The 20617-nt window shown below is 44.0% G+C and overlaps 1 long non-coding RNA gene across 2 annotated transcripts in view; it reads right to left on the minus strand.

Annotated features, from left to right (window-relative positions):
• Positions 1-412: 412 nt before the first annotated feature.
• LOC307181385 overlaps positions 413-20617 on the minus strand; it is a 420414-nt gene continuing 400209 nt past the window's right edge. The window contains exon 6 of one of the 2 annotated variants that reach the window (XR_013826623.1): positions 413-462. This is a non-coding gene — a long non-coding RNA (uncharacterized lncRNA). Of the gene's footprint in view, positions 463-3409; positions 3621-20617 lie in introns of those variants that run through there. The other variant, XR_013826624.1, reaches the window with a different exon arrangement.

Here is a 20617-nt window from a genome sequence, read left to right on the forward strand (position 1 = left end):
CCAAGCAAGCTTGCAAAGGAAATCTGCACTACAATGAAGTCTCACTTCCCCCCGGTCAAAAGGGCCATCTGAAAAAAGTGTAAAATCCAGAAAGGCAGGACAGGCCATGGAGAACTGGGAGCCTTGTTATGCTGATGGGCGGGATGTAAGTTGCCAACAGACACTCGGGAGAAGTGTATGGTGTTTCCTGAAACATCTAAAAAACAAAGCAACAGAGCCTAGGGCACTGCCACTTATGGTCCTATAGCTTAGGGAAATTAAAATCAAAAAGACACAGCCACCCCAAACTTTCGAACGGCTCTGTTTACAAGAACCTCGTTTACAGTACAAGTTCAACATCGCAGAAAGTGAAAAATGGATAAAGAAGTTGTGGTATTTACTTACAAAGCAATATCACTCAGCAATGAAATCTGTGTCATCAGGTCCGTAGCAGCACAATGAGTGGATTCAGGTATGATGATTCTAACTGAAATAAGTCACACAGAAAAGAAACATCATAAGATATCAGTAATACACGTAATGTAAACTTGGCTACACAGGAACTGAATTACAGAACAGAACAGGGTCTCAAATTTAGAAAACCAACTTATGCTTGCTTAAGGGTAAAGGTGAGTTGGGGTGCTGCATAAAACCAGAGATTGAAATGAGCACAGATAAAGTTCCTTAAGTCAAATATGGAATAGACAAGAGCTACTCCTTGCTCAACGAAATGGACTCAACACCGCATATTAAACGCCTAAGAATGTACCTGACTAGTAAGTATCGGAAAACCTATGGATTGCTATGTCTCCAAAAGAGAATCAAGCATGTGTACAGGGGCATAAACGCAGCAGTGATAGGATTGGAGAGGTTCGGTGAGCAAATGAAGACCCTTTGAAGTCATATTGCATGGTACCCATTCCACGGGTCTGAACTCTCCAGGTTTAAGGTATTCTTCCTTCAGCTAAAACATGCATGTGGAACCCAAGTATGATCAACCATGTGAACGGGAGACGTGTTCAAATATGTCTCAGTTTTCCTCCCCTGGTACTCGGGTGCAACATTCCAGACGCTTTACTAACACTCTCCCCACTTGGAGAGTCAGCGTCTTTAACCTCCTGTTTGGCCCAGTTTGCAATTTCTGCGGAAGATGAACAGGAATAGCGAGAACCAATGAGAGACTAGCTGGAGGTGTCTGGACGGGCAAATTTAACTCTCATTTCCCACCAGGAAGAGGAAATAACCAAAGGCTCAGCATGCCGGGCCGGAACCAGATTAGGGCCTGAAGCCATCCTGCGGTGTTGCGGCCAGGTCACAAGAAAGCAAGTTGAAGAAAGGAGCTCAGGGGCACTGTAATTCACAAACCTGCAGAGTTATAAATGACAGCTATCGTCCAAAAATAGACTGAAGTAAGGCTGCCAAGAGGACTTGAAAGCGGGGCAGAATTGCAGGAAACCGATTTCAGGAGGTAGACTGGAATTGCATTGAAAGCATAGGAAAAGAGGCAGAACGTCCACAATGATGCACTTGGCCAAAAAGGGCGTATGCGTTTTTTCCTGAATATATTCAGGAAAAAACGCATACGCCCTTTTTGGCCAACCAAGCAAGCTTGCAAAGGAAATCTGCACTACAATGAAGTCTCACTTCCCCCCGGTCAAAAGGGCCATCTGAAAAAAGTGTAAAATCCAGAAAGGCAGGACAGGCCATGGAGAACTGGGAGCCTTGTTATGCTGATGGGCGGGATGTAAATTGCCAACAACCACTCGGGAGAAGTGTATGGTGTTTCCTGAAACATCTAAAAAACAAAGCAACAGAACCTAGGGCACTTCCACTTATGATCCTATAGCTTAGGGAAATTAAAACCAAAAAGACACAGCCACCCCAGAGTTTGGAACGGCTCTGTTTACAAGAACCTCATTTACACTACAAGTTCAACATCACAGAAAGTGAAAAATGGATAAAGAAGTTGTGGTATTTACTTACAAAGCAATATCACTCAGCAATGAAATCTGTGTCATCAGGCCCTTAGCAGCACAATGAGTGGATTCAGGTATGATGATTCTAACTGAAATAAGTCACACAGAAAAAGAAACATCATAAGATATCAGTAATACACGGAATGTAAACTTGGCTACACAGGAACTGAATTACAGAACAGAACAGGGTCTCAAATTTAGAAAAACAACTTATTCTTGCTTAAGGGGAAAGGTGAGTTGGGGTGCTGCATAAAACCAGAGATTGAAATGAGCACAGATAAAGTTCCTTAAGCCAAATATGGAATAGACAAGAGCTACTCCTTGCTCAACGAAATGGACCCAACACCCCATATTAAACGCCTAAGAATGTACCTGACTAGTAAGTATCTTAAAACCTATGGATTGCTATGTCTCCAAAAGAGAATCAAGCATGTGTACAGGGGCATAAACGCAGCAGTGATAGGATTGGAGAGGTTCGGTGAGCAAATGAAGACCCTTTGAAGTCATATTGCATGGTACCCATTCCACGGGTTTCAACTACCCAGGTTTAAGGTATTCTTCCTTCAGCTAAAACATGCATGTGGAACCTAGAGTATGATCAACCATGTGATCGGGAGACGTGTTCAAATATGTCTCAGTTTTCCTTCCCTGGTACTCGGGTGCAACATTCCAGACACTTTACTAACACTCTCCCCACTTGGAGAGTCAGTCCCTTTAACCTCCTGTTTGGCCCAGTTTGTAATTTCTGCGGAAGATGAACAGGAATAGCGAGAACCAATGAGAGGCTAGCTGGAGGTGTCTGGACGGGCAAATTTAACTCTCATTTCCCACCAGGAAGAGGAATTAACCAAAGGCTCAGCATGCCGGGCCGGAACCAGATTAGGGCCTGAAGCCATCCTGCGGTGTTGCGGCCAGGTCACAAGAAAGCGAGTTGAAGAAAGGAGCTCAGGGGCACTGTAATTCACAAACCTGCAGAGTTATAAATGACAGCTATCGTCCAAAAATAGACTGAAGTAAGGCTGCCAAGAGGACTTGAAAGCAGGGCAGAATTGCAGGAAACCGATTTCAGGAGGTAGACTGGAATTGCATTGAAAGCATAGGAAAAGAGGCAGAACGTCCACAATGATGCACTTGGCCAAAAAGGGCGTATGCGTTTTTTCCTGAATATATTCAGGAAAAAACGCATACGCCCTTTTTGGCCAACCAAGCAAGCTTGCAAAGGAAATCTGCACTACAATGAAGTCTCACTTCCCCCCGGTCAAAAGGGCCATCTGAAAAAAGTGTAAAATCCAGAAAGGCAGGACAGGCCATGGAGAACTGGGAGCCTTGTTATGCTGATGGGCGGGATGTAAATTGCCAACAGACACTCGGGAGAAGTGTATGGTGTTTCCTGAAACATCTAAAAAACAAAGCAACAGAGCCTAGGGCACTGCCACTTATGGTCCTATAGCTTAGGGAAATTAAAATCAAAAAGACACAGCCACCCCAAAGTTTGGGACGCCTCTGTTTACAAGAACCTCGTTTACAGTACAAGTTCAACATCGCAGAAAGTGAAAAATGGATAAAGAAGTTGTGGTATTTACTTACAAAGCAATATCACTCAGCAATGAAATCTGTGTCATCATGCCCTTAGCAGCACAATGAGTGGATTCAGGTACGATGATTCTAACTGAAATAAGTCACACAGAAAAAGAAACATCATAAGATATCACTAATACACGGAATGTAAACTTGGCTACACAGGAACTGAATTACAGAACAGAACAGTGTCTCAAATTTAGAAAAGCAACTTATGCTTGCTTAAGGGGAAAGGTGAGTTGGGGTGCTGCATAAAACCAGAGATTGAAATGAGCACAGATAAAGTTCCTTAAGCCAAATATGGAATAGACAAGAGCTACTCCTTGCTCAACGAAATGGACTCAACACCGCATATTAAACGCCTAAGAATGTACCTGACTAGTAAGTATCTTAAAACCTATGGATTGCTATGTCTCCAAAAGAGAATCAAGCGTGTGTACAGGGGCATAAACGCAGCAGTGATAGGATTGGAGAGGTTCGGTGAGCAAATGAAGACCCTTTGAAGTCATATTGCATGGTACCCATTCCACGGGTCTCAACTCTCCAGGTTTAAGGTATTCTTCCTTCAGCTAAAACATGCATGTGGAACCCAGAGTATGATCAACCATGTGAACGGGAGACGTGTTCAAATATGTCTCAGTTTTCCTCCCCTGGTACTCGGGTGCAACATTCCAGACGCTTTACTAACACTCTTCCGACTTGGAGAGTCAGTCCCTTTAACCTCCTGTTTGGCCCAGTTTGCAATTTCTGCGGAAGATGAACAGGAATAGCGAGAACCAATGAGAGACTAGCTGGAGGTGTCTGGACGGGCAAATTTAACTCTCATTTCCCACCAGGAAGAGGAATTAACCAAAGGCTCAGCGTGCCGTGCCGGAACCAGATTAGGGCCTGAAGCCATCCTGCGGTGTTGCGGCCAGGTCACAAGAAAGCGAGTTGAAGAAAGGAGCTCAGGGGCACTGTAATTCACAAACCTGCAGAGTTATAAATGACAGCTATCCTCCAAAAATAGACTGAAGTAAGGCTGCCAAGAGGACTTGAAAGCGGGGCAGAATTGCAGGAAACCGATTTCAGGAGGTAGACTGGAATTGCATTGAAAGCAGAGGAAAAGAGGCAGAACGTCCACAATGATGCACTTGGCCAAAAAGGGCGTATGCGTTTTTTCCTGAATATATTCAGGAAAAAACGCATACGCCCTTTTTGGCCAACCAAGCAAGCTTGCAAAGGAAATCTGCACTACAATGAAGTCTCACTTCCCCCCGGTCAAAAGGGCCATCTGAAAAAAGTGTAAAATCTAGAAAGACAAGACAGGCCATGGAGAACTGGGAGCCTTGTTATGCTGATGGGCGGGATGTAAATTGCCAACAACCACTCGGGAGAAGTGTATGGTGTTTCCTGAAACATCTAAAAAACAAAGCAACAGAACCTAGGGCACTTCCACTTATGGTCCTATAGCTTAGGGAAATTAAAATCAAAAAGACACAGCCTCCCCAAAGTTTGGAACGGCTCTGTTTACAAGAACCTCGTGTACAGTACAAGTTCAACATCGCAGAAAGTGAAAAATGGATAAAGAAGTTGTGGTATTTACTTACAAAGCAATATCACTCAGCAATGAAATCTGTGTCATCAGGCCCTTAGCAGCACAATGAGTGGATTCAGGTACGATGATTCTAACTGAAATAAGTCACACAGAAAAAGAAACATCATAAGATATCACTAATACACGGAATGTAAACTTGGCTACACAGGAACTGAATTACAGAACAGAACAGTGTCTCAAATTTAGAAAAGCAACTTATGCTTGCTTAAGGGGAAAGGTGAGTTGGGGTGCTGCATAAAACCAGAGATTGAAATGAGCACAGATAAAGTTCCTTAAGCCAAATATGGAATAGACAAGAGCTACTCCTTGCTCAACGAAATGGACTCAACACCCCATATTAAACGCCTAAGAATGTACCTGACTAGTAAGTATCTTAAAACCTATGGATTGCTATGTCTCCAAAAGAGAATCAAGCGTGTGTACAGGGGCATAAACGCAGCAGTGATAGGATTGGAGAGGTTCGGTGAGCAAATGAAGACCCTTTGAAGTCATATTGCATGGTACCCATTCCACGGGTCTCAACTCTCCAGGTTTAAGGTATTCTTCCTTCAGCTAAAACATGCATGTGGAACCCAGAGTATGATCAACCATGTGAACGGGAGACGTGTTCAAATATGTCTCAGTTTTCCTCCCCTGGTACTCGGGTGCAACATTCCAGACGCTTTACTAACACTCTTCCGACTTGGAGAGTCAGTCCCTTTAACCTCCTGTTTGGCCCAGTTTGCAATTTCTGCGGAAGATGAACAGGAATAGCGAGAACCAATGAGAGACTAGCTGGAGGTGTCTGGACGGGCAAATTTAACTCTCATTTCCCACCAGGAAGAGGAATTAACCAAAGGCTCAGCGTGCCGTGCCGGAACCAGATTAGGGCCTGAAGCCATCCTGCGGTGTTGCGGCCAGGTCACAAGAAAGCGAGTTGAAGAAAGGAGCTCAGGGGCACTGTAATTCACAAACCTGCAGAGTTATAAATGACAGCTATCGTCCAAAAATAGACTGAAGTAAGGCTGCCAAGAGGACTTGAAAGCGGGGCAGAATTGCAGGAAACCGATTTCAGGAGGTAGACTGGAATTGCATTGAAAGCAGAGGAAAAGAGGCAGAACGTCCACAATGATGCACTTGGCCAAAAAGGGCGTATGCGTTTTTTCCTGAATATATTCAGGAAAAAACGCATACGCCCTTTTTGGCCAACCAAGCAAGCTTGCAAAGGAAATCTGCACTACAATGAAGTCTCACTTCCCCCCGGTCAAAAGGGCCATCTGAAAAAAGTGTAAAATCCAGAAAGGCAGGACAGGCCATGGACAACTGGGAGCCTTGTTATGCTGATGGGCGGGATGTAAATTGCCAACAGACACTCGGGAGAAGTGTATGGTGTTTCCTGAAACATCTAAAAAACAAAGCAACAGAGCCTAGGGCACTGCCACTTATGGTCCTATAGCTTAGGGAAATTAAAATCAAAAAGACACAGCCACCCCAAACTTTCGAATGCCTCTGTTTACAAGAACCTCGTTTACAGTACAAGTTCAACATCGCAGAAAGTGAAAAATGGATAAAGAAGTTGTGGTATTTACTTACAAAGCAATATCACTCAGCAATGAAATCTGTGTCATCAGGCCCTTAGCAGCACAATGAGTGGATTCAGGTACGATGATTCTAACTGAAATAAGTCACACAGAAAAAGAAACATCATAAGATATCACTAATACACGGAATGTAAACTTGGCTACACAGGAACTGAATTACAGAACAGAACAGTGTCTCAAATTTAGAAAAGCAACATATGCTTGCTTAAGGGGAAAGGTGAGTTGGGGTGCTGCATAAAACCAGAGATTGAAATGAGCACAGATAAAGTTCCTTAAGCCAAATATGGAATAGACAAGAGCTACTCCTTGCTCAACGAAATGGACTCAACACCCCATATTAAACGCCTAAGAATGTACCTGACTAGTAAGTATCTTAAAACCTATGGATTGCTATGTCTCCAAAAGAGAATCAAGCGTGTGTACAGGGGCATAAATGCAGCAGTGATAGGATTGGAGAGGTTCGGTGAGCAAATGAAGACCCTTTGAAGTCATATTGCATGGTACCCATTCCACGGGTCTCAACTCTCCAGGTTTAAGGTATTCTTCCTTCAGCTAAAACATGCATGTGGAACCCAGAGTATGATCAACCATGTGAACGGGAGACGTGTTCAAATATGTCTCAGTTTTCCTCCCCTGGTACTCGGGTGCAACATTCCAGACGCTTTACTAACACTCTTCCGACTTGGAGAGTCAGTCCCTTTAACCTCCTGTTTGGCCCAGTTTGCAATTTCTGCGGAAGATGAACAGGAATAGCGAGAACCAATGAGAGACTAGCTGGAGGTGTCTGGACGGGCAAATTTAACTCTCATTTCCCACCAGGAAGAGGAATTAACCAAAGGCTCAGCGTGCCGTGCCGGAACCAGATTAGGGCCTGAAGCCATCCTGCGGTGTTGCGGCCAGGTCACAAGAAAGCGAGTTGAAGAAAGGAGCTCAGGGGCACTGTAATTCACAAACCTGCAGAGTTATAAATGACAGCTATCCTCCAAAAATAGACTGAAGTAAGGCTGCCAAGAGGACTTGAAAGCGGGGCAGAATTGCAGGAAACCGATTTCAGGAGGTAGACTGGAATTGCATTGAAAGCAGAGGAAAAGAGGCAGAACGTCCACAATGATGCACTTGGCCAAAAAGGGCGTATGCGTTTTTTCCTGAATATATTCAGGAAAAAACGCATACGCCCTTTTTGGCCAACCAAGCAAGCTTGCAAAGGAAATCTGCACTACAATGAAGTCTCACTTCCCCCCGGTCAAAAGGGCCATCTGAAAAAAGTGTAAAATCCAGAAAGGCAGGACAGGCCATGGAGAACTGGGAGCCTTGTTATGCTGATGGGCGGGATGTAAATTGCCAACAGACACTCGGGAGAAGTGTATGGTGTTTCCTGAAACATCTAAAAAACAAAGCAACAGAGCCTAGGGCACTGCCACTTATGGTCCTATAGCTTAGGGAAATTAAAATCAAAAAGACACAGCCACCCCAAACTTTCGAATGCCTCTGTTTACAAGAACCTCGTTTACAGTACAAGTTCAACATCGCAGAAAGTGAAAAATGGATAAAGAAGTTGTGGTATTTACTTACAAAGCAATATCACTCAGCAATGAAATCTGTGTCATCAGGCCCGTAGCAGCACAATGAGTGGATTCAGGTATGATGATTCTAACTGAAATAAGTCACACAGAAAAGAAACATCATAAGATATCAGTAATACACGGAATGTAAACTTGGCTACACAGGAACTGAATTACAGAACAGAACAGGGTCTCAAATTTAGAAAACCAACTTATGCTTGCTTAAGGGTAAAGGTGAGTTGGGGTGCTGCATAAAACCAGAGATTGAAATGAGCACAGATAAAGTTCCTTAAGTCAAATATGGAATAGACAAGAGCTACTCCTTGCTCAAAGAAATGGACTCAACACCGCATATTAAACGCCTAAGAATGTACCTGACTAGTAAGTATCGGAAAACCTATGGATTGCTATGTCTCCAAAAGAGAATCAAGCATGTGTACAGGGGCATAAACGCAGCAGTGATAGGATTGGAGAGGTTCGGTGAGCAAATGAAGACCCTTTGAAGTCATATTGCATGGTACGCATTACACGGGTCTCAACTCTCCAGGTTTAAGGTATTCTTCCTTCAGCTAAAACATGCATGTGGAACCTAGAGTATGATCAACCATGTGATCGGGAGACGTGTTCAAATATGTCTCAGTTTTCCTCCCCTGGTACTCGGGTGCAACATTCCAGACGCTTTACTAACACTCTCCTGACTTGGAGAGTCAGTCCCTTTAACCTCCTGTTTGGCCCAGTTTGCAATTTCTTCGGAAGATGAACAGGAATAGCGAGAACCAATGAGAGACTAGCTGGAGGTGTCTGGACGGGCAAATTTAACTCTCATTTCTCACCAGGAAGAGGAATTAACCAAAGGCTCAGCGTGCCATGCCAGAACCAGATTAGGGCCTGAAGCCATCCTGCGGTGTTGCGGCCAGGTCACAAGAAAGCGAGTTGAAGAAAGGAGCTCAGGGGCACTGTAATTCACAAACCTGCAGAGTTATAAATGACAGCTATCGTCCAAAAATAGACTGAAGTAAGGCTGCCAAGAGGACTTGAAAGCGGGGCAGAATTGCAGGAAACCGATTTCAGGAGGTAGACTGGAATTGCATTGAAAGCATAGGAAAAGAGGCAGAACGTCCACAATGATGCACTTGGCCAAAAAGGGCGTATGCGTTTTTTCCTGAATATATTCAGGAAAAAACGCATACGCCCTTTTTGGCCAACCAAGCAAGCTTGCAAAGGAAATCTGCACTACAATGAAGTCTCACTTCCCCCCGGTCAAAAGGGCCATCTGAAAAAAGTGTAAAATCCAGAAAGACAAGACAGGCCATGGAGAACTGGGAGCCTTGTTATGCTGATGGGTGGGATGTAAATTGCCAACAACCACTCGGGAGAAGTGTATGGTGTTTCCTGAAACATCTAAAAAACAAAGCAACAGAACCTAGGGCACTTCCACTTATGGTCCTATAGCTTAGGGAAATTAAAATCAAAAAGACACAGCCACCCCAAAGTTTGGAACGGCTCTGTTTACAAGAACCTCGTTTACAGTACAAGTTCAACATCGCAGAAAGTGAAAAATGGATAAAGAAGTTGTGGTATTTACTTACAAAGCAATATCACTCAGCAATGAAATCTGTGTCATCAGGCCCTTAGCAGCACAATGAGTGGATTCAGGTATGATGATTCTAACTGAAATAAGTCACACAAAAAAAGAAACATCATAAGATATCACTAATACACGGAATGTAAACTTGGCTACACAGGAACTGAATTACAGAACAGAACAGTGTCTCAAATTTAGAAAAGCAACTTATGCTTGCTTAAGGGGAAAGGTGAGTTGGGGTGCTGCATAAAACCAGAGATTGAAATGAGCACAGATAAAGTTCCTTAAGCCAAATATGGAATAGACAAGAGCTACTCCTTGCTCAACGAAATGGACTTAACACCCCATATTAAATGCGTAAGAATGTACCTGACTAGTAAGTATCTTAAAACCTATGGATTCCTATGTCTCCAAAAGAGAATCAAGCGTGTGTACAGGGGCATAAACGCAGCAGTGATAGGATTGGAGAGGTTCGGTGAGCAAATGAAGACCCTTTGAAGTCATATTGCATGGTACCCATTCCACGGGTCTCAACTACCCAGGTTTAAGGTATTCTTCCTTCAGCTAAAACATGCATGTGGAACCCAGAGTATGATGAACCATGTGAACGGGAGACGTGTTCAAATATGTCTCAGTTTTCCTCCCCTGGTACTCGGGTGCAACATTCCAGACGCTTTACTAACACTCTTCCGACTTGGAGAGTCAGTCCCTTTAACCTCCTGTTTGGCCCAGTTTGCAATTTCTGCGGAAGATGAACAGGAATAGCGAGAACCAATGAGAGACTAGCTGGAGGTGTCTGGACGGGCAAATTTAACTCTCATTTCCCACCAGGAAGAGGAATTAACCAAAGGCTCAGCGTGCCGTGCCGGAACCAGATTAGGGCCTGAAGCCATCCTGCGGTGTTGCGGCCAGGTCACAAGAAAGCGAGTTGAAGAAAGGAGCTCAGGGGCACTGTAATTCACAAACCTGCAGACTTATAAATGACAGCTATCGTCCAAAAATAGACTGAAGTAAGGCTGCCAAGAGGACTTGAAAGCGGGGCAGAATTGCAGGAAACCGATTTCAGGAGGTAGACTGGAATTGCATTGAAAGCATAGGAAAAGAGGCAGAACGTCCACAATGATGCACTTGGCCAAAAAGGGCGTATGCGTTTTTTCCTGAATATATTCAGGAAAAAACGCATACGCCCTTTTTGGCCAACCAAGCAAGCTTGCAAAGGAAATCTGCACTACAATGAAGTCTCACTTCCCCCCGGTCAAAAGGGCCATCTGAAAAAAGTGTAAAATCCAGAAAGGCAGGACAGGCCACGGACAACTGGGAGCCTTGTTATGCTGATGGGCGGGATGTAAATTGCCAACAGACACTCGGGAGAAGTGTATGGTGTTTCCTGAAACATCTAAAAAACAAAGCAACAGAGCCTAGGGCACTGCCACTTATGGTCCTATAGCTTAGGGAAATTAAAATCAAAAAGACACAGCCACCCCAAACTTTCGAACAGCTCTGTTTACAAGAACCTCGTTTACAGTACAAGTTCAACATCGCAGAAAGTGAAAAATGGATAAAGAAGTTGTGGTATTTACTTACAAAGCAATATCACTCAGCAATGAAATCTGTGTCATCAGGCCCATAGCAGCACAATGAGTGGATTCAGGTATGATGATTCTAACTGAAATAAGTCACACAGAAAAGAAACATCATAAGATATCAGTAATACATGGAATGTAAACTTGGCTACACAGGAACTGAATTACAGAACAGAACAGGGTCTCAAATTTAGAAAAGCAACTTATGCTTGCTTAAGGGTAAAGGTGAGTTGGGGTGCTGCATAAAACCAGAGATTGAAATGAGCACAGATAAAGTTCCTTAAGCCAAATATGGAATAGACAAGAGCTACTCCTTGCTCAACGAAATGGACTCAACACCGCATATTAAACGCCTAAGAATGTACCTGACTAGTAAGTATCTTAAAACCTATGGATTGCTATGTCTCCAAAAGAGAATCAAGCATGTGTACAGGGGCATAAACGCAGCAGTGATAGGATTGGAGAGGTTTGGTGAGCAAATGAAGACCCTTTGAAGTCATATTGCATGGTACCCATTACACGGGTCTCAACTCTCCAGGTTTAAGGTATTCTTCCTTCAGCTAAAACATGCATGTGGAACCCAAGTATTATCAACCATGTGAATGGGAGACGTGTTCAAATATGTCTCAGTTTTCCTCCCCTGGTACTCGGGTGCAACATTCCAGACGCTTTACTAACACTCTCCCCACTTGGAGTGTCAGCGCCTTTAACCTCCTGTTTGGCCCAGTTTGCAATTTCTGCGGAAGATGAACAGGAATAGCGAGAACCAATGAGAGGCTAGCTGGAGGTGTCTGGACGGGCAAATTTAACTCTCATTTCCCACCAGGAAGAGGAAATAACCAAAGGCTCAGCGTGCCGTACCGGAACCAGATTAGGGCCTGAAGCCATCCTGCGGTGTTGCGGCCAGCTCACAAGAAAGCGAGTAGAAGAAAGGAGCCCAGGGGCACTGTAATTCACAAACCTGCAGAGTTATAAATGACAGCTATCGTCCAAAAATAGACTGAAGTAAGGCTGCCAAGAGGACTTGAAAGCGGGGCAGAATTGCAGGAAACCGATTTCAGGAGGTAGACTGGAATTGCATTGAAAGCATAGGAAAAGAGGCAGAACGTCCACAATGATGCACTTGGCCAAAAAGGGCGTATGCGTTTTTTCCTGAATATATTCAGGAAAAAACGCATACGCCCATTTTGGCCAACCAAGCAAGCTTGCAAAGGAAATCTGCACTACAATGAAGTCTCACTTCCCCCCGGTCAAAAGGGCCATCTGAAAAAAGTGTAAAATCCAGAAAGGCAGGACAGGCCATGGAGAACTGGGAGCCTTGTTATGCTGATGGGCGGGATGTAAATTGCCAACAGACACTCGGGAGAAGTGTATGGTGTTTCCTGAAACATCTAAAAAACAAAGCAACAGAGCCTAGGGCACTGCCACTTATGGTCCTATAGCTTAGGGAAATTAAAATCAAAAAGACACAGCCACCCCAAAGTTTGGAACGGCTCTGTTTACAAGAACCTCGTTTACAGTACAAGTTCAACATCGCAGAAAGTGAAAAATGGATAAAGAAGTTGTGGTATTTACTTACAAAGCAATATCACTCAGCAATGAAATCTGTGTCATCAGGCCCTTAGCAGCACAATGAGTGGATTCAGGTATGATGATTCTAACTGAAGTAAGTCACACAGAAAAAGAAACATCATAAGATATCAGTAATACACGGAATGTAAACTTGGCTACACAGGAACTGAATTACAGAACAGAACAGGGTCTCAAATTTAGAAAAGCAACTTATGCTTGCTTAAGGGGAAAGGTGAGTTGGGGTGCTGCATAAAACCAGAGATTGAAATGAGCACAGATAAAGTTCCTTAAGCCAAATATGGAATAGACAAGAGCTACTCCTTGCTCAACGAAATGGACTCAACACCCCATATTAAACGCCTAAGAATGTACCTGACTAGTAAGTATCTTAAAACCTATGGATTGCTATGTCTCCAAAAGAGAATCAAGCGTGTGTACAGGGGCATAAACGCAGCAGTGATAGGATTGGAGAGGTTCGGTGAGCAAATGAAGACCCTTTGAAGTCATATTGCATGGTACCCATTACACGGGTCTCAACTCTCCAGGTTTAAGGTATTCTTCCTTCAGCTAAAACATGCATGTGGAACCCAAGTATGATCAACCATGTGAACGGGAGACGTGTTCAAATATGTCTCAGTTTTCCTCCCCTGGTACTCGGGTGCAACATTCCAGACGCTTTACTAACACTCTCCCCACTTGGAGAGTCAGCGCCTTTAACATCCTGTTTGGCCCAGTTTGCAATTTCTGCGGAAGATGAACAGGAATAGCGAGAACCAATGAGAGACTAGCTGGAGGTGTCTGGACGGGCAAATTTAACTCTCATTTCCCACCAGGAAGAGGAAATAACCAAAGGCTCAGCGTGCCGTACTGGAAACAGATTAGGGCCTGAAGCCATCCTGCGGTGTTGCGGCCAGCTCACAAGAAAGCGAGTTGAAGAAAGGAGCTCAGGGGCACTGTAATTCACAAACCTGCAGAGTTATAAATGACAGCTATCGTCCAAAAATAGACTGAAGTAAGGCTGCCAAGAGGACTTGAAAGCGGGGCAGAATTGCAGGAAACCGATTTCAGGAGGTAGACTGGAATTGCATTGAAAGCATAGGAAAAGAGGCAGAACGTCCACAATGATGCACTTGGCCAAAAAGGGCGTATGCGTTTTTTCCTGAATATATTCAGGAAAAAACGCATACGCCCTTTTTGGCCAACCAAGCAAGCTTGCAAAGGAAATCTGCACTACAATGAAGTCTCACTTCCCCCCGGTCAAAAGGGCCATCTGAAAAAAGTGTAAAATCCAGAAAGGCAGGACAGGCCATGGAGAACTGGGAGCCTTGTTATGCTGATGGGCGGGATGTAAATTGCCAACAGACACTCGGGAGAAGTGTATGGTGTTTCCTGAAACAAATAAAATACAAAGCAACAGAGCCTAGGTCACTGCCACTTATGGTCCTATAGCTTAGGGAAATTAAAATAAAAAAGACACAGCCACCCCAAAGTTTGGGACGCCTCTGTTTACAAGAACCTCGTTTACAGTACAAGTTCAACATCGCAGAAAGTGAAAAATGGATAAAGAACTTGTGGTACTTACATACAATGCAGTATCACTCAGCAATGAAATCTATGTCATCAGGCCCGTAGCAGCATAATGAGTGGATTCAGGTACGATGATTCTAACTGAAATAAGTCACACAGAAAAAGAAACATCATAAGATATCACTAATACACGGAATGTAAACTTGGCTACACAGGAACTGCATTCCAGAACAGAACAGGGTCTCAAATTTAGAAAACCAACTTATGCTTGCTTAAGGGGAAAGGTGAGTTGGGGTGCTGCATAAAACCAGAGATTGAAATGAGCACAGATAAAGTTCCTTAAGCCAAATATGGAATAGACAAGAGCTACTCCTTGCTCAACGAAATGGACTCAAAACCCCATATTAAACCCCTAAGAATGTACCTGACTAGTAAGTATCTTAAAACCTATGGATTGCTATGTCTCCAAAAGAGAATCAAGCGTGTGTACAGGGGCATAAACGCAGCAGTGATAGGATTGGAGAGGTTCGGTGAGCAAATGAAGACCCTTTGAAGTCATATTGCATGGTACCCATTACACGGGTCTCAACTCTCCAGGTTTAAGGTATTCTTCCTTCAGCTAAAACATGCATGTGGAACCCAGAGTATGATCAACCATGTGAACGGGAGACGTGTTCAAATATGTCTCAGGTTTCCTCCCCTGGTACTCGGGTGCAACATTCCAGACGCTTTACTAACACTCTCCCCACTTGGAGAGTCAGTCCCTTTACCCTCCTGTTTGGCCCAGTTTGCAATTTCTGCGGAAGATGAACAGGAATAGCGAGAACCAATGAGAGACTAGCTGGAGGTGTCTGGACGGGCAAATTTAACTCTCATTTCCCACCAGGAAGAGGAAATAACCAAAGGCTCAGCATGCCGGGCCGGAACCAGATTAGGGCCTGAAGCCATCCTGCGGTGTTGCGGCCAGGTCACAAGAAAGCAAGTTGAAGAAAGGAGCTCAGGGGCACTGTAATTCACAAACCTGCAGAGTTATAAATGACAGCTATCGTCCAAAAATAGACTGAAGTAAGGCTGCCAAGAGGACTTGAAAGCGGGGCAGAATTGCAGGAAACCGATTTCAGGAGGTAGACTGGAATTGCATTGAAAGCATAGGAAAAGAGGCAGAACGTCCACAATGATGCACTTGGCCAAAAAGGGCGTATGCGTTTTTTCCTGAATATATTCAGGAAAAAACGCATACGCCCTTTTTGGCCAACCAAGCAAGCTTGCAAAGGAAATCTGCACTACAATGAAGTCTCACTTCCCCCCGGTCAAAAGGGCCATCTGAAAAAAGTGTAAAATCCAGAAAGGCAGGACAGGCCATGGAGAACTGGGAGCCTTGTTATGCTGATGGGCGGGATGTAAATTGCCAACAGACACTCGGGAGAAGTGTATGGTGTTTCCTGAAACATCTAAAAAACAAAGCAACAGAGCCTAGGGCACTGCCACTTATGGTCCTATAGCTTAGGGAAATTAAAATCAAAAAGACACAGCCACCCCAAAGTTTGGGACGCCTCTGTTTACAAGAACCTCGTTTACAGTACAAGTTCAACATCGCAGAAAGTGAAAAATGGATAAAGAACTTGTGGTACTTACGTACAATGCAGTATCACTCAGCAATGAAATCTATGTCATCAGGCCCGTAGCAGCATAATGAGTGGATTCAGGTACGATGATTCTAACTGAAATAAGTCACACAGAAAAAGAAACATCATAAGATATCAGTAATACACGGAATGTAAACTTGGCTACACAGGAACTGCATTCCAGAACAGAACAGGGTCTCAAATTTAGAAAACCAACTTATGCTTGCTTAAGGGGAAAGGTGAGTTGGGGTGCTGCATAAAACCAGAGATTGAAATGAGCACAGATAAAGTTCCTTAAGCCAAATATGGAATAGACAAGAGCTACTCCTTGCTCAACGAAATGGACTCAAAACCCCATATTAAACCCCTAAGAATGTACCTGACTAGTAAGTATCTTAAAACCTATGGATTGCTATGTCTCCAAAAGAGAATCAAGCGTGTGTACAGGGGCATAAACGCAGCAGTGATAGGATTGGAGAGGTTCGGTGAGCAAATGAAGACCCTTTGAAGTCATATTGCATGGTACCCATTCCACGGGTTTCAACTACCCAGGTTTAAGGTATTCTTCCTTCAGCTAAAACATGCATGTGGAACCTAGAGTATGATCAACCATGTGATCGGGAGACGTGTTCAAATATGTCTCAGTTTTCGTACCCTGGTACTCGGGTGCAACATTCCAGACGCTTTACTAACACTCTCCCGACTTGGAGAGTCAGTCCCTTTAACCTCCTGTTTGGCCCAGTTTGCAATTTCTGCGGAAGATGAACAGGAATAGCGAGAACCAATGAGAGACTAGCTGGAGGTGTCTGGACGGGCAAATTTAACTCTCACTTCCCACCAGGAAGAGGAATTAACCAAAGGCTCAGCGTGCCGTGCCGGAATCAGATTAGAGCCTGAAGCCATCCTGCGGTGTTGCGGCCAGGTCACAAGAAAGCGAGTTGAAGAAAGGAGCTCAGGGGCACTGTAATTCACAAACCTGCAGAGTTATAAATGACAGCTATCGTCCAAAAATAGACTGAAGTAAGGCTGCCAAGAGGACTTGAAAGCGGGGCAGAATTGCAGGAAACCGATTTCAGGAGGTAGACTGGAATTGCATTGAAAGCATAGGAAAAGAGGCAGAACGTCCACAATGATGCAGTTGGCCAAAAAGGGCGTATGCGTTTTTTCCTGAATATATTCAGGAAAAAACGCATACGCCCTTTTTGGCCAACCAAGCAAGCTTGCAAAGGAAATCTGCACTACAATGAAGTCTCACTTCCCCCCGGTCAAAAGGGCCATCTGAAAAAAGTGTAAAATCCAGAAAGGCAGGACAGGCCATGGAGAACTGGGAGCCTTGTTATGCTGATGGGCGGGATGTAAATTGCCAACAGACACTCGGGAGAAGTGTATGGTGTTTCCTGAAACATCTAAAAAACAAAGCAACAGAGCCTAGGGCACTTCCACTTATGGTCCTATAGCTTAGGGAAATTAAAATCAAAAAGACACAGCCACCCCAAAGTTTGGGACACCTCCGTTTACAAGAAACCCGTTTACCGTACAAGTTCAATATCACAGAAAGTGAAAAATGGATAAAGAACTTGTGGTACTTACGTACAATGCAGTATCACTCAGCAATGAAATCTATGTCATCAGGCCCGTAGCAGCATAATGAGTGGATTCAGGTACGATGATTCTAACTGAAATAAGTCACACAGAAAAAGAAACATCATAAGATATCACTAATACACGGAATGTAAACTTGGCTACACAGGAACTGCATTCCAAAACAGAACAGGGTCTCAAATTTAGAAAACCAACTTATGCTTGCTTAAGGGGAAAGGTGAGTTGGGGTGCTGCATAAAACCAGAGATTGAAATGAGCACAGATAAAGTTCCTTAAGCCAAATATGGAATAGACAAGAGCTACTCCTTGCTCAACGAAATGGACTCAAAACCCCATATTAAACGCCTAAGAATGTACCTGACTAGTAAGTATCTTAAAACCTATGGATTGCTATGTCTCCGAAAGAGAATCAAGCATGTGTACAGGGGCATAAACGCAGCAGTGATAGGATTGGAGAGGTTCGGTGAGCAAATGAAGACCCTTTGAAGTCATATTGCATGGTACCCATTCCACGGATTTCAACTACCCAGGTTTAAGGTATTCTTCCTTCAGCTAAAACATGCATGTGGAACCTAGAGTATGATCAACCATGTGATCGGGAGACGTGTTCAAATATGTCTCAGTTTTCCTCCCCTGGTACTCAGGTGCAACATTCCAGACGCTTTACTAACACTATCCCCACTTGGAGAGTCAGTCCCTTTAACCTCCTGTTTGGCCCAGTTTGCAATTTCTGCGGAAGATGAACAGGAATAGCGAGAACCAATGAGAGGCTAGCTGGAGGTGTCTGGACGGGCAAATTTAACTCTCATTTCCCACCAGGAAGAGGAATTAACCAAAGGCTCACCATGCCGGGCCGGAACCAGATTAGGGCATGAAGCCATCCTGCGGTGTTGCGGCCAGGTCACAAGAAAGCGAGTTGAAGAAAGGAGCTCAGGGGCACTGTAACTCACAAACCTGCAGAGTTATAAATGACAGCTATCGTCCAAAAATAGACTGAAGTAAGGCTGCCAAGAGGACTTGAAAGCGGGGCAGAATTGCAGGAAACCGATTTCAGGAGGTAGACTGGAATTGCATTGAAAGCATAGGAAAAGAGGCAGAACGTCCACAATGATGCACTTGGCCAAAAAGGGCGTATGCGTTTTTTCCTGAATATATTCAGGAAAAAACGCATACGCCCTTTTTGGCCAACCAAGCAAGCTTGCAAAGGAAATCTGCACTACAATGAAGTCTCACTTCCCCCCGGTCAAAAGGGCCATCTGAAAAAAGTGTAAAATCCAGAAAGGCAGGACAGGCCATGGAGAACTGGGAGCCTTGTTATGCTGATGGGCGTGATGTAAATTGCCAACAACCACTCGGGAGAAGTGTATGGTGTTTCCTGAAACATCTAAAATAGAAGCAACAGAACCTAGGGCACTTCCACTTATGGTCCTATAGCTTAGGGAAATTAAAATCAAAAAGACACAGCCACCCCAAAGTTTGGAACGGCTCTGTTTACAAGAACCTCGTTTACAGTACAAGTTCAACATCGCAGAAAGTGAAAAATTGATAAAGAATTTGTGGTATTTTCTTACAAAGCAATATCACTCAGCAATGAAATCTATGTCATCAGGCCCTTAGCAGAACAATGAGTGGATTCAGGTATGATGATTCTAACTGAAATAAGTCACACAGAAAAAGAAACATCATAAGATATCAGTAATACACGGAATGTAAACTTGGCTACACAGGAACTGAATTACAGAACAGAACAGGGTCTCAAATTTAGAAAACCAACTTATGCTTGCTTAAGGGGAAAGGTGAGTTGGGGTGCTGCATAAAACCAGAGATTGAAATGAGCACAGATAAAGTTCCTTAAGCCAAATATGGAATAGACAAGAGCTACTCCTTGCTCAACGAAATGGACTCAACACCGCATATTAAACGCCTAAGAATGTACCTGACTAGTAAGTATCTTAAAACCTATGGATTGCTATGTCTCCAAAAGTGAAACAAGCATGTGTACAGGGGCATGAACGCAGCAGTGATAGGATTGGAGAGGTTCGGTGAGCAAATGAAGACCCTTTGAAGTCATATTGCATGGTACCCATTACACGGGTCTCAACTCTCCAGGTTTAAGGTATTCTTCCTTCAGCTAAAACATGCATGTGGAACCCCGCGTATGATCAACCGTGTGAACGGGAGACGTGTTCAAATATGTCTCAGTTTTCCTCCCCTGGTACTCGGGTGCAACATTCCAGACCCTTTACTAACACTCTCCCGACTTGGAGAGTCAGCGCCTTTAACCTCCTGTTTGGCCCAGTTTGCAATTTCTGCGGAAGATGAACAGGAATAGGGAGAACCAATGAGAGACTAGCTGGAGGTGTCTGGACGGGCAAATTTAACTCTCATTTCCCACCAGGAAGAGGAAATAACCAAAGGCTCAGCGTGCCGTGCCGGAACCATATTAGGGCCTGAAGCCATCCTGCGGTGTTGCGGCCAGATCAAAAGAAAGCGAGTTGAAGAAAGGAGCTCAGGGTCACTGTAATTCACAAACCTGCAGAGTTATAAATGACAGCTATCGTCCAAAAATATACTGAAGTAAGGCTGCCAAGAGGACTTGAAAGCGGGGCAGAATTGCAGGAAACCGATTTCAGGAGGTAGACTGGAATTGCATTGAAAGCATAGGAAAAGAGGCAGAACGTCCACAATGATGCACTTTGCCAAAAGGGCGTATGCGTTTTTTCCTGAATATATTCAGGAAAAAACGCATACGCCCTTTTTGGCCAACCAAGCAAGCTTGCAAAGGAAATCTGCACTACAATGAAGTCTCACTTCCCCCCGGTCAAAAGGGTCATCTGAAAAAAGTGTAAAA

The sequence above is a fragment of the Stenella coeruleoalba genome, assembly GCF_951394435.1.
Source record: "Stenella coeruleoalba genome assembly, contig: scaffold_60, whole genome shotgun sequence".
NCBI lineage: Eukaryota > Metazoa > Chordata > Mammalia > Artiodactyla > Delphinidae > Stenella > Stenella coeruleoalba.